Here is a 14663-nt window from a genome sequence, read left to right on the forward strand (position 1 = left end):
ACACATTTACACACAACTACATGAATACTCAATGATGGACTGAAAATCTGCAGATTTCTGCACGTGTGGGCCTAACCATAGGTGACAAGAGAGGTAAATAAACGTATATAGCAAGGAGGCCGAACACTGAATGATAGTGAGGGATTTTATAGTGCCGGAGTAATAATCGGCGTTGATGACGTGCGGGGTGGATTAATATTCATGTGACATTCATGTGATCGGAATGATTGTGGTGATTGTAAATGGGGAGAACCTGGCCTGGTTGTAACACATGGGAAATATAAATACCATGGAAGTCAGTGGTTACTGGTTTCCAACATTCTTCCAAATATATTATTTAGTGTTCATCTGAAGAAAGAAAATCAAAAGGTTTGAGACAAGTGTAGGGCGAGTAATTGATGGCAGAATTTTTGTGACTGATCCATCAAGAATTTAAACTCACTGATAAAGCCAACATGTACTGAAAACTGCAATGGTATCTGGATGCCTTTAAGATGCAAGCTGAGATTGCAACGCCTGATGCAGTGTCAGACACAATGCACTCAGTGGAGCTAGTGACGTCAATGTAACGAGGTAGGGTTAGGGGTGGTGTTAGGTGTGCACATTAAAAAGCTTCGGATGCAGCTTTGCTTGCATCTGCACTGAAAAATCCTTCAAATTCAAACATTCATTTAGTTTAGCAGTGGGATTAAATATTAATGCTTGTCTGTTTCTTTCTTTTACCTCACAAATCATACAATTATTCACAAATAATATTGTATGAATGTATCTGAAATGCTGTGCCACTTAACCACTGTATAATTTGATCATAGCTTTGTCATAAAAACACAATATTTAGAGACTGACAATATGAAAAGAAAATTGTTGTGATCTTGAATTTGCATTCATTAAGATTAAGACCGCTTTGCTTAAATTATTACACTTGTGTGAACCCCCCTGTAAAGAACAATAAAATTGTCTCCTCACAGTAAGAAGGTCGCTGATTTAAGTCCCGGCTGGGCCAGTTGGTGTTTCTGTGTGGAGTTAGCATGTTCTCCTCATATTTTTGTGTGTTTCCTCTGTGTGCCCTGCATGGTCAAAAGACTAGCGCTATAGGTGAGTTGAATAAACTAAATTGTCTGTAGTGTATAAGTGTGGGTGTTTCCCAGTACTGATGTGCGGCTAAAAGGGAATCCGCTGCGTAAAAACATATGCTGGAATAGTTGGTGGTTCATTCTGCTGTGGCAACCTCTGAAATACAGAATAAGCTGAAGTAAAATGAATGAAGGACTCTGGGTTGTTTTAACCTGACTTTAAGGGGTAAATATGGACAAACACAACTATTGAACGAATTTCAATTATAGTTTAAATGACATTTTTAACTTAAATGTTGGGCTTGTGGATATTTGACTTAACATTGGGTAAAAACCACCCAGCAGTTTTGGGGTGTACAAGACTCTATGGTGAGGATGAGTTCATTACAACTGGAAAAAATTTAATATGGTTGTTGATCATCATGGGATTGGGCGTCCCAGCAAAACCACGCCAAACTGAGACATTGTCAATTCTCTGAAAATTCAGAGAGCTACAGTTATATAAGTCATCCTTTTTTCCTCAAAAACGTGCAGTTATGTTCACTGAAAACATGAAGGTTTTGCTTGAATATGAAAGGTATTGTTTTGAGATTGTGGTTTTATATTTGACCATGCTTGACTTGTACAAAAATCACTCATATGTGAGTCAGTGACATCAGCAAAACAAAAACTTGTGTTGAAAGGGTCTGTGAGGTGAAATGGATTAAATTTAGAAGTGTCAGGATGAAAAAAATAGTCCTCAGTTCTGGGCCTCGGTGGACTGAACTCTTGGTCATGAATTTGATTTTAAACTGTACTTTTCTCTCTGAATGACTGACAGCCTTGAAAAACACGGTTGTTGTGTCTCTTGACACCTTGTCATCTGAAATGAAAAGCTTGACGGGACGTTTTCAGTTAGAAAGTTCCCGGAAATGACCGAAAGCTTCAAAATAGAGATAAATAAATTAACAAGTTTGGAAAAGTGTTCACTGCTTTGCTATTGACTGAAGGGGATACAAAGCGATTAGCACTAAATTGTATGGTTTATTGAAAAGCGTGTCGTGTATGCAACCCTGTAAAGCACAAAGGGGGAATTTTAAAAAGAAAATCTTGCCCATTTTCTTCATGTAATGTGATTGATTAAAGCTGTAATTTCTTGTAAAAAACAAAATATTCCTTTTCAAAGCTATATTGTTACCCATATACACACCACTTTTCATCACGCTTTTACAGTGACTTCTGGTAATATTGGAAAATGACTTTGGCCTTTCTTTCTATGTAAATAAAGCAGGTGAAAATTCCAAACTTTTCATTTTTGAGTCCCTTTTTTTGACACAAATCAATGATTGTAGAATGAAACCAATATACTGTACAATAAGAGATCAAAAAATACATCAGACTGCAATTTTAGTTGGGCCAAACTTCTATGGTGGCTTGACAAAGCCTTTCATGAATGTTTAAAAAAGTCAAGAAGGCCCATAACTTAAAATTAGGATGAAATAATTTCACATTTCTAGCATGTTTTAACACATTGGTAGCTTGATTTTACATTTTAAACTAACAAGTTCCAGCATGAGCACATGATGTTGCTAGCATGAATTCCCATTAGCATGTTTAAACACTTTGAGTACGTTTAGATGGACACCAATAATCTGATTTTAATATGATTAAGACAACACTCTGATTAGGTGTCTAACATGTAAACTGATTTTTTATTAAATTAATCTGAATAATTAAGACATGAATTAAGGAATAAAGACACTTGGAGTATGCCGATTTTAGTCGCATCATTGAAATGCAATACAGACATGTAAACACCTTAATCAAACTATTAAAGACGTGTAGCATTTTTGCTTCATTTTGCGACAGGATATTACATACAAACACGACTGTTTGACACTATTCTCTGCACCTACCGAGTCAGTGATAGATCACAGATACTTGCATCATAAAATGTGGAGGTTTTTTTCTCATATGGCGTGCTGTATCAAATTCCATTAAAACAACACTCTTACAGCAGTTCATACTCGCATCCAATATCTCGTTTGTCACTGAGGGCATGCATACAATGTTCCTAAATGAAAGTGAAAGTGCCAAACTGCAGTTAAAGTCGACAAATTAAGAATGAAACACATGAAATTACATGAAACTCAGAAAGGAAATGTGGATAGCGTGGTGACGTAATGACATTAATCAAATTATGTGCTTTAACATGTAAAACAGGATCATAAAAGGACCATTTAAAAAGCAACTCATGTAAACGTTTATTCATATTAGTGTCTTAATCAGATTAAGGCAAATAATTTGATTAATGATGTCCATGTAAACGTAGTCAATGTTAGCATTATTAGGCATGTTACTAACATTTTGTAACAGTAATCGTATGTTTAATGTCTCTATGCACACTGTACACGTTTTATCATGTTACTGGTATAAATTAATATTTTGCTATCATGCTAGCATGACACATATGGCTAACTTGTTTATGCATGTTACTAACAGAATAAACATGTTTGTAGCATTTTTAACACAATGCTAGCATGAATTAAACGGTCAGCATACGTCTAACATATAACACACTGATAATATTTTAGCATGTACTGTATAGCATGTGCTATGTTTTTAACATTTTATAACACGCTTAAGCCATGGCTATAACCTATAATAAAGTAGTGTTCGCATGTTTAAACACACTGCGACACTATGACTAAGCATAATGATAGCATATTTAGCATGTTTTACCATGTTAACTTCCAACATAAGCTCTTCTGCAAACGTAGCCATTTATACATTTCTAAAAATTGCAAATTACAGTATGTAGCCAGTATGGCTGCATTATGTCTTTAAAACGAAAGCTTGGGAGCGGGATGACACCAGTCCTTTTCAAACTTAACAACTGTTGGTTGGGGGGGTTGCGCACGTACTGAAGAGCGGTGTTGTCGCGCGCATTCTGATCAGCTGTGTTGTCGCCCGCCTACTGAAGTGCGGGACCGAGGGTGTGTCGCGTCGCGGGGGCACTTTTGATCATTTTGGAAGGGCACTTTCTATCCAAGACTAAAAAGGGCATGTGCACTGCACAGGTTGAGCCCTATGTGTGCACGTGCCTGAATAACAGGGTGAGAATGTGGTAAAATCTGAAAACATGGTAACAATCAGGCGAGGGCTTTTCTTTTTCTGGATTGATTTTTAAAACTGTCAGTTGAATTTAAGGAAGTGGGTGCTGGACAGGCCAATCTGTGCTTTTTTAAAACACTATTGGTTGGGTTTAGGGAAGGAGGCGCATGGGTCAGTTAATCGGTCATTCGACAGTGGCCTCTGGTGGATTTACGAGATAACAGCAGGCACGAATGGCAATCGCAAAAGAAATCTGGGATCTCAAAAAGCATGCAGCAGCCTCTGGTGGATTCATAAAAAACAAAAACTACCTCCTGGAGCTTATTTGGCACTCTTCAGAAATGTATATAGCTGTATGTTTTCAGAATGAGCCTGGGTTGTTAGTCACAATTGCTATGCTTCACTAGTGATAGACAGTTAAACTGCTTGCAAGACAGCTAAATGAAGGTCTGAATCTTTTGAACAGTGTGGATGTAAGCCTGTAAGATGTAATGCTTGAATTTTGGAAGTATATGTATTTTTTTTTTTTTTTGATCATTAATAAAAATAGGATGAGACATACTATAGCATACAGAAAATATCCTGAAGGTCACTGGGTCGTGGCTTAATAGCCCTTGAAGGAAATACATTTAGAAAATTGCTCTCAGAAGAAAATTAATTTAATTGTATATTAATATTATGTAATTATATATTAGACAAATAACCCAGTAATTAGACCAACTGTAAATAATATACTTGAAGCAAGTAGAGATTGTGAATGAAAATAAAATGGCATGAAATGCACATACATGTCTTTCATGAAAATCACCTCATTGTGCCTTAAAATGTATGCATGTGGATTCTTGGAAAAGCTCCTACAGTAATTACTCTCGCCTCAAAGATGATTGTAGGTATATAAAAAAAATCCTTTGTTCCTATCAACACAACTCTGCAAGAAGCCTACTTTGAAATCACAGTCATGTGTGCAATTGAGGGAAATGACAAAAAAAACATGATCATTTTATTCCATGCATTGCTCGTATAAGGAGTTGCAAAATACAGAAATAGAGGGCTATTATTATCTCCAGAATGCGTCTGTGAAGTTTCAGTTCAAAACACCTGCCACATCCCAACAGACTGTTCCCAAACTGTTGCAAATGTCACTTTTGTGTCAGCTGTTTTGCATCTATTCCTTTAAATGCAAATGAGCTGGTAAAACAGCATCTCAGACACTGATGAAGTCACAAATAATAAAGTTAAGACTGAACCAGGAAGTTTATATGAGCCACACACAAATGCCAATACAATTACATTAAAAACATGCCAACAAATTTCTGTTATGTATGACAATAATAGCATTAGCAACTGTGAAGCTTGCATGATGATTTACATGACAATTACGTCAAAATGCTTGATAAAAAAAAAATGTAAGTTTAATGTTTACTTCTTCTTGATGGTGCAGCTGGATCACAGACCATTGGAACAGATCTATCTTTTAATCCCAGTTTCATTGTGAATCCAGCCTTTCGGACATGACATATTTGCAAATACTGCAGACATGATAATACATGCCTGTCAATCAATATTAATGTGCGTTGGTAAACACAATACTACAATACTGTCTTTAATTATAGCTGGAGTACACACTAGCCTCACTAGAAGGCACTTCAGCTATACTGTTCACTCCACCAGCCATTTACTCGGACTACACATCCCATAATTTTTGTATTAATCTACCATCTACAGCTGTTATCAATGCTGACACTAATTACACTGACACAGTGGCAAGACATTACTTCTATTTAAGCACCACACACACACACCTTCATTCTTGGAGGTTGTATTGTGTTTCATGTCATTGACCTTAGTAGTATTATTTGTTTTCTTGTGTTTTGCTGGGCCGTTCTGTTTCTGGACTTTTCTTCGTAATTTTTTGATTTAGTGGCTAATTCGTATGATTTTGTATGATCTAATTCATTCAATTTAGTATGATATGCTCATCACCCAATGACAGTTGGGGTTAGGGGTGGGGTTAGGTACCACACCTCCTTTTTAAATTTTTTTTTTTTTGCAGTTTTTGTTTTTGCAAATCCACCAAAGCCCGCTGTCTACGTTCTTTCAGATCTCAAATTTCTCACAAGTGCCATTCGCACCTGCTGTTCTCATGTAAATCCACCAGAGGTCGCTCTCGACTAAATCATTCTTCTCTGGACTCGAACCTCGTCGTCGTTGTCAACTCTTCACGTCGTCTCAAGTCCGCCGACATACATAGCGAGCCACTGAACAAACTGGTAACAGAGAGAATGCCGTCCATATGGTGGTAAGTGGTCAGCTGGTAAATGTGAAAAGGAACGGCATAATACCGCCCCCTAGCATTAATTTTAAGACGAAATGCAGCCATACGTACTTCACGATACATAATTTGCAATCTCCAAAAATGTATATAGGCTTACGTTTTCAGAATCAGCCTACGTTGCTCATTGTAGTAGTCACAGTGTGGTTGGCCTCAAAAGCATTGAGTTTTGGACCTGGTTTAGCTGTAGGAAATGGAAAAAAAAAGACTTAACGTGTTTATACCACTCTAATATGGCTGTGTGCACACTATTCCTGCACACATTTCTGTCAAAACAGCTTGATTTTTTTGCATGATAGGTGCTCTTTAATGACTATGTGCACACATTATCTGGAAAAGTCCTCAGCTGTCCACCTACTGTACAATCAGCAGATGCAGAGTTCAAACAAGACATCATAATTAGACACAAACAACTCTTTGATTGACTCAACTTATAATTTCTTTGTTTCTTTAATTGCAGATGCTGAGAATTCATTTAAAAATAAAAAAAATCATACATGTCTGTGTGAACATGATTCATTTCCCCAAAATGTATTCACCAGACATTTCACAGTGACAGATATCTAATCATTTTAATTCCATCAAATCTTTTTTGACACATTTATGTTTTGTTTAAAACAAATACTAAGAATTACCCTCTGTTGGGTTAAATAGTGACTTTGAAACATTAAATAACTAGCATGATCATAAGCTTAAATCCTCCTCTTTTTTGCAGGAAAAGCCAGTCTTAATAGTGCAATGGCATGTGAAACACATCTGTATGATGTTTATATGGAATATTTAGTGATTCAGTGGAGTGGAAAGATAACAACCTGTTTGTATTTATCTGTTATATTTCTGAAACAGACACTGTTAGTTTTGAAACTGTTTTGAAACTATTCTTGCATGAAATTGCTAATGAAGAACAGCATTTGAACAACATGATCTAGTTTGTTTTGTAAAAAGGAACAAAAGACACGAGTTCAATCAGTTCTTATCGGCATTTTGGATATCAGAGAGCATAGCTAATAAACCTTCCTAATCTGGAAATATTTAAAACACAAACACGCTAAAACGAAAGTTCCAGAAAGTAGATAAGATCCACCTTATCTGTGCTGCTGCACTGCTTCTCATAAACACTGGAAAATTCAGCAGTAATGAAGTTTCTTTCCACTCATCCCCAAAACACTACAAAATTAGCATTTGACACTATTTAACTTTTGCCATAGTAAAATATGAATTGGAATTATACTTTTTAGTGTTAATAACATGTTGCTTGCATGAATATCATATTGCTAACATGCTATAGCATGTTGCTAGCATGTTTTATCACATTGTTAGCATGAATTAGCATAAATACATTTACATTTACTAATTTAACAGATGCTGTTATCCAATGTGACTTACAAATGAGGGGAAAAAGTACATACAATGACCAAAGAACAGAAATATATACTATAGTGCCATGAAGTCTAAGTTTAGCAGGTTTTGCTGTTGTTTTATGTTGCTAACATTAAATTCATATTGCTGACATGTATATTGCATGACACCATATACAGCTGAAATGAGAATTATTAGCCCCCCTAAATTATTAACCCTCCTATTTATTTTTTCCCAATTTCTGTTTAACAAAGCAAAAATTTTTAAACACATTTCTTATCATAATAGTTTTAATAACTCATTTCTAATAACTGATTTATAATATTTATTTTTAAAATAAATATTATTTGACTAGATGTTTTTAAGACACTTCTATACAGCTTAAAGTGACATTTAAAGGCTTCACTAGGTTAATTAGGTTATCTAGGCAGGTTAGGGTAATTAGGTAAGTCATTGTATAACAATGATTTGTTCTGTAGACTATGAAAAAACATATAGCTTAAAGGGGCTAATAATTTTGTCCCTAAAATGGAGTTTAAAAAATTAAAAAATTGCTTTTATTCTAGCTGAAATAAAAGAAAAAAGACTTTCTACAGAAGAAAAAAATATTATCAGACATACAGTAAAAATGTTCTTGCTCTGTTAAACATCATTTGGGAAATATTTAAAAAAGAAAAAAATTAAAGAGGCAAAAAAAAAAAAACTGATAGGGACATCATTACATTACATATCTCTTTATGAGCTGGACTGTACATTTTTCAACTCCCATCTGGGGCCGGTACGAAAATTAAATCAGAGCCAGACAGAAATATCTAAACAAGATCACAGCCTATTAAAAGTCATAATCATCTATTGTAGAAAGTACACAGAGTTCTGACAGGTTTAGGGCACAGATATTCCAGTGTATTGTAGGAACCCAGATGTAAACATCACTCTCAATTTTCTCATTTTCATATTTGTCTTGTCTTTTGTACCCCAGAAGGCTTTCATGTATAGCTATGAGGTCAAATGCCGCCCCTCCGCACATCGAATAAACGCCTGTCGAATATGTTGAGGATCGTTGTGAACATGACAGCACTGGAGCATCAGGACTGTAAGATGAAATTGAATTCCTACGACAAGTAGGATTTCAGATCAACAGAAAGAAAGAGGTCAGTCTGCTGTCAAAACTCTGCTGCTGAAATGTTATAGTCTTGTATCCTAAAATTGTTTTCTCAAATCTAACTCAGGAATTAACCAGCCAAAAAAATAATCAGCTTCTTTTCATGCTGGAAATTATCTTGATTGCTGTTGGGCTAACAAACAATAGCATTTAAAGTGCGATTCTGCAAAAAAATCTAATCAAATCTATCCAGTTGTAACAAATAAACCTGATTATGTTCATTAAAATTTTGTTAGGAATCCAGCAAAAAAAGTTTGAGTTAATTTTGTGCCATGTTCTTGACAGATTTTCACCTTTCAAAATAATATGTGTGTTTTTTTAAGGTAAGAGACTCGACATAAATATTTATTAGTCTGTTGTAAGTCATGAATGAATGAACTCAATTAAAATAGTTTCAGTATGACCTTGTGCAGAACATTTCAGCAAACATTGGACTCATCAGAAAAGAATAATTCCTTTATTTATTTATTTTTCAAGGCACAACAACAAGAACTGTCAGAGAGAAAATGGTGATAAACAAAATAATGCACCATGTGTCACTTATCTAATTGCACGATTGGACCTCAGGGAAAATTGAATAATTACAAAGTGTGGTATTATCCTCTTTAAAGGTCCTCTATTTTACAAAATAAGCCTAACATATTCACATGCTTGCTTTATGCTTGAAAGACCATTTGTTACATGAAAATTATTTTAAAAAGCCCCTATTTTACATTATAAAAGGTCAGATTTTGGTTTTGTGGGTCTCCAACAACAGGCTCATATGCCAGCAAGGTCAAATCACACTTTAATTGTCTTATAATATGCATTTATTTTTATCTAATTATCCAATCAACGCCCATATTATTTGTTCACTGATTCATTTGTTCCCAAACCCCTCCTTAGCGTGATGCTAATCTGCGCTGATTAGTCTGATGATGCAGTCTGTTGTGATGGGTTGATTCATTCAGCGTGAGACATCGATAATCACCCACCATGGCTTATCAAAAAATTTGAAGTAGTCTGAGTGCAGAGTGTATGTGTGAGCCCAATGCAGAAGTGCATTAAAGTGATGCAGTTAAATACCATCATATTGCTTTATTCTTAACAAAGACACACATTCAATATTAATCCACACAGTAGCAAAAGCTGAACTATTTTGAATCCTGACCGCTGCAAGTGTGTTGGAACAGCTGACGGTGGCCATAGCAATGACAAATGGCAGAGGATTGCGAGCTCACAATCATGTTTAAATCCATAAAGAAATTGGCACGCATCGTGTTTTCAACGTGGTTTTAGACGGGATATAAGAATACAAAAATACAGATACAGTACAATCGGTTACAAATAATGAAACACTTTTAAATACATACTTTGCAAGCTAGAAAACAAAGAAGCGACCATTTTAATTGCACTTACTTAAACTCGTTAAATGGAGGAAGAAACTGGTCAATAAATTATGTACTGATAAAGTTCTTCTGACAAAGCCCCATATACCAATAGTCTGTTCTGATCCATCTTTTAACAAACGGCCAATGAATCCTCAGTTGTATTGGGGAAGCACTCGTCAGAAACATGACGGAAACACAGCACAAGGCTGGGGTAATAATGCTGAGGTATTTTTGCAAAAATAATCTTCAACCATTGACTCTTCACAGTTTCATCATCGGGTAAGGAAAAGAACACCTCACACTACAGAGAACAGCAACTTCGTAACATGATTCAACCGGGATCAACTACAGTGTTTGTCTTCTTCTTTTTCTTTCTACATTGTTTATAGGCAAGCGTTTCAATTTTCCTGGGTCTGTGCACGCAACAAATGGGCAGGGCTTAAATTCCTTATAGATGTCACACTGACATGGCTAAAGATTTGTTACCCTGATGATTCACTTACACCACTCTGAGTCGACTCTTTTATAGATGAATCAATAGTTTTAAACAGTGCACTTGCAGATTTAAGCCTTAGCTGGATATTTCACTTAACTTAGAACTGTGTTACACACTGCATGGAAGATCATTTTCAAAAACCCATAATAGGGGCTTTTTAATATAACCATGGTGGGGTCACCAGATCGACCTGAAATGTGAACAATGCATGACCTCATAAGGAGCATTTTGACCTATTGTTTTTAAGTGGTCACATGAACAAGCGTCTGAGTGCGAGGATGCAGTGAGTGCTGGATTTTTCCTATTTTTAGAGATGTGGAAAGGCTGGACTGTCCACAAAGTGGCTGCAAAGTGATCCGTAAAGGTCAAGATACTTTGAATGACTCTCAGGCATTTAACCCTCCAGGGGGCAAAGACTGCGTGACCTTCAACAGTAATGGACAGAGAGAGCGTGTGGCGAAGTCACAACCTGGAGGAAGAGGGCGGCCATGTTGTCAAAGATAAGATTGAGGAGATGAAATGAGTCGAAATGTCTTTTCTGTGAAATATATTTCTTCTGAGGGGAAAAAAAAACTCTTTTCAGCACAGAAATACTGGATGTTTTGTTCCAATCCATATACCACAAAATCACATCGCAGACATCTATAAAGTCCTGCAGTTGTGACGTCAAATCCCAGAAAACTAATTCCCACTGGTTGCTTCAAAGGTTTTTATAAGTGAGTTTTGAATTTATATGTGAAATAAGAAGTGTGGCAAACATAATTTGATGATACTTTTTTTCTCTGCAACTTTAACTGCATGACTCAGCTCAAATGTTCTTATCTAGCTACTTACTAAAACAGACATTTTACAAAATAATCAGTTTTCACCATGGGTGTGTGTGGAATGGCCATTGTAGAGCACACCGTTCAAGTACCACAGACAAAATCCCATTATATAAAAACCCATAGGAAAATCTCCAGAAAACTACTGGCAAATTAGCTTTGCTGGTTGAGTTCATCCCTCAATATTATGAAAGCATTTCACCATTATATGAGGGACATTCTACCAGAAACGTCCATTATCTATCCATGAAATAAATACAGAAATACAGTGAATAAAAAGTATTCCATCCCAAAAATGTCTAAAATTGACTGATAGTTGATTTCTGTGAGTTGTTCTGTAAAAGAATATGTCATTCATTTGGTTCTCATATTTTTGTTCTTTATTAAAAACACTTTACAATTGTGCAAACCCTGTCATTGTCCTTGTCCTCAGCCTTAATGAACCTACAGCTTTAATAGTTTTGTTATGCTAAAAACTGTTATTTTATTGCTGTAAAAAAACAACAAAATAACACCAGAAATAACAAAGTTTAAGTTGGTATCATTCAAACATTAAAAACATGAAATACTACAAATACATAATACAAATAAATTAAAAATACAGCTTTAAGGCTATGAAGTGACATCATTTAATGGAGATCAATGATTTGTACTATAAAGTACATTGAAATGGTGGATAAAGAAAGCCTTGGCCATTTATTTTTTGAATGCAACAGCTTCTGTAAAGATCTAGCAAAATTTATTTTAAAAATTACAAAACTTAGTTATTACTGTACACTAAAATGTATCCAACAAAAGTCATCTTGAAAATATTGTTAATCTTTTTATTTAATTCATTCATTTTCTTTTCGGCTTAGTCCCTTTATTAATCTGGGGTCGCCATAGCGAAATGAATTGCCAACATCCAGCATGTGTTTTAAGCAGTGGATGCCCTTCCAGCTGCAACCCATCACTGGGAAACACACTCACACTCACACACATACACTACGGACAATTTTAGTTTACCCAGTTCATCTTTTAACACATGTCTTTGGATTTAGGGGGAAAGTGGAGCACCCGGAGGATTTTAATTAATTTCAAATAATTCACATACATTTTCATAACAGAAATTCGCTAAGTCATCTTCCACATTATTTTTTTATAGATTTTTTTTCTTTCTATTGTGAAATCGTTGAAAAGCAAACAAGTCTGAGATATGTATCAATTATTATAATAGTTTTTATTCCTATGTATCAATTATTATAATAGTTTTTATTCCTGTTAATTCTTAAAATCATTGAATGTATGAATTTTTGTTTTTTATTTATTTTTATTTATATATATATATTTTTTTTACCATTGTTATATTTGTTTTTTAAGTTCACCTTTTATTTTGTGTTGTCATGTGTATCTTCCTGATGAAAATTTGGCCTACCCATGCCATTTACCTTTTGCCCACAATAGAGATAAAGTTGGTTTTATATTCACACATTCGTTCATTTTGCAGTCTATATATTGTTTACCATGTTACTTTGAATATTCGATCGGAATTAGTATGCAAGTGTGACTTGAAAACAACATTAACACTGTTTATTTGACTGTGAACAATGTTGTACTTTGATAGTCATTAGCTGCTAATATGATTTCCCTATTTAAAATTTGCAATGAATACTTTTCTGAAATTATATTATTAAAGGGAATGTCTGAAAATCCGAATATAAAACTTCTATTTGCCCACAATACTTTTCTTAAAAAGGCCCTTCTTAAAAAAAAGTTTTTGCTGTTAGACTACCTATTGCGCCACTGCCTTGCCCGGTATAATTTTTGTGAGCGTAAAAAAATAAATCATCGAGTCATAGCCATAGGCTACAGTATGGTGAACCGGTTCACGTTTCCACGCGTTTACGCGAGAGCGCGCAAGACCGCGAATCAGAGTGCGCCTCAAAAAAGAACATTTGCCTCAGTGTGAAGCTGTAGTTGTAAAATGCTGTTGATGAAAATTAGGGTTCAGGGGTCCGTTCTTCGTACCTCGCTTAAATGATCTAAGATGATTTGGCAGATCCTGGATCTTTTAATCTTGATAACTGATCTCTCGCTAATTTGGTTCTTCAAACAAGTTCGCGAATCAGATTAGAATGTCTGGATAAACTGATCTGAGATCGCTGCGTGTGTTGTGAAGGACAGATCTATCGATCCTCGAAATCATGATCAGCAATGCAACGATTGGCTGACGGCACAGCAGCGTAATGACATCATCTGATTAATATTCAATTATCCATGTGAGCAAAATTACATCAAATTAGCAGTAAACGGCTTGTTAAATGTGACACGCAAGAACTTTCCACATTTGTTGTGAGCTGCAGGCTTTACACTTTCATTTGTCAAGACAAGAGTATTTATCATGCATTTCAATGCAAATAAATGTATTTAGTTCTACGTTTAGAAAAGATTTTCTTTATAATAGTAGCCGTTTTTTAATCGGTGTAAAGAATAACTGGTTGTTTACAAAAACATTTTCATATTGGTAAAGGTGTCTGCAACTTTTGTGAAGCATCAAATCACCGGCATATTAACTATCAAAACATGTTTATGACTGCATAAATGTATTATTGCTTTAAAAAAAAAAGTCACATATTCTGCATTTCTATTATACACTATTTGTACTAAAGCGATCTAAAAAGTTCATATCAATAAGTTTTCTCTTTGCACCAGGTGACAGTCTTTGTACTTTCATTTCGAGGGTGCAGATTGCATACGTTTTAATAATATGTATAACTTTATTTATTTTATTAATGACTATAACTTTATATATATATAGTTAAAAAATATGTACCATTTTTCCAAGTGTATAGAACTACTACTGTAAGAAAATATCAGAATTCGGAACATACTTTCTGTATTATCTTTGCTTGAACTGAGCCGATCTAATCCTGTTTATATGATTTGAACCTGCTCCCGATCAGGTTTGACCTAGC

The 14663-nt window shown here is 35.1% G+C and overlaps 1 long non-coding RNA gene across 1 annotated transcript; it reads right to left on the bottom strand.

Moving 5' to 3' along the window:
* Window positions 1–9462: 9462 nt before the first annotated feature.
* On the bottom strand, window positions 9463–12912 carry LOC147834844 (uncharacterized). Its single transcript, XR_015502723.1, has 2 exons — window positions 10685–12912; window positions 9463–10021 (listed from the first exon to the last, which is right to left on the bottom strand). It is a non-coding gene; the product is annotated as an uncharacterized LOC147834844 (long non-coding RNA).
* Window positions 12913–14663: the final 1751 nt, after the last annotated feature.

Source organism: Danio rerio, chromosome 11, assembly GCF_052040795.2.
Source record: "Danio rerio strain M-AB ecotype USA chromosome 11, GRCz13ab, whole genome shotgun sequence".
In the NCBI taxonomy this organism is placed as follows: domain Eukaryota; kingdom Metazoa; phylum Chordata; class Actinopteri; order Cypriniformes; family Danionidae; genus Danio; species Danio rerio.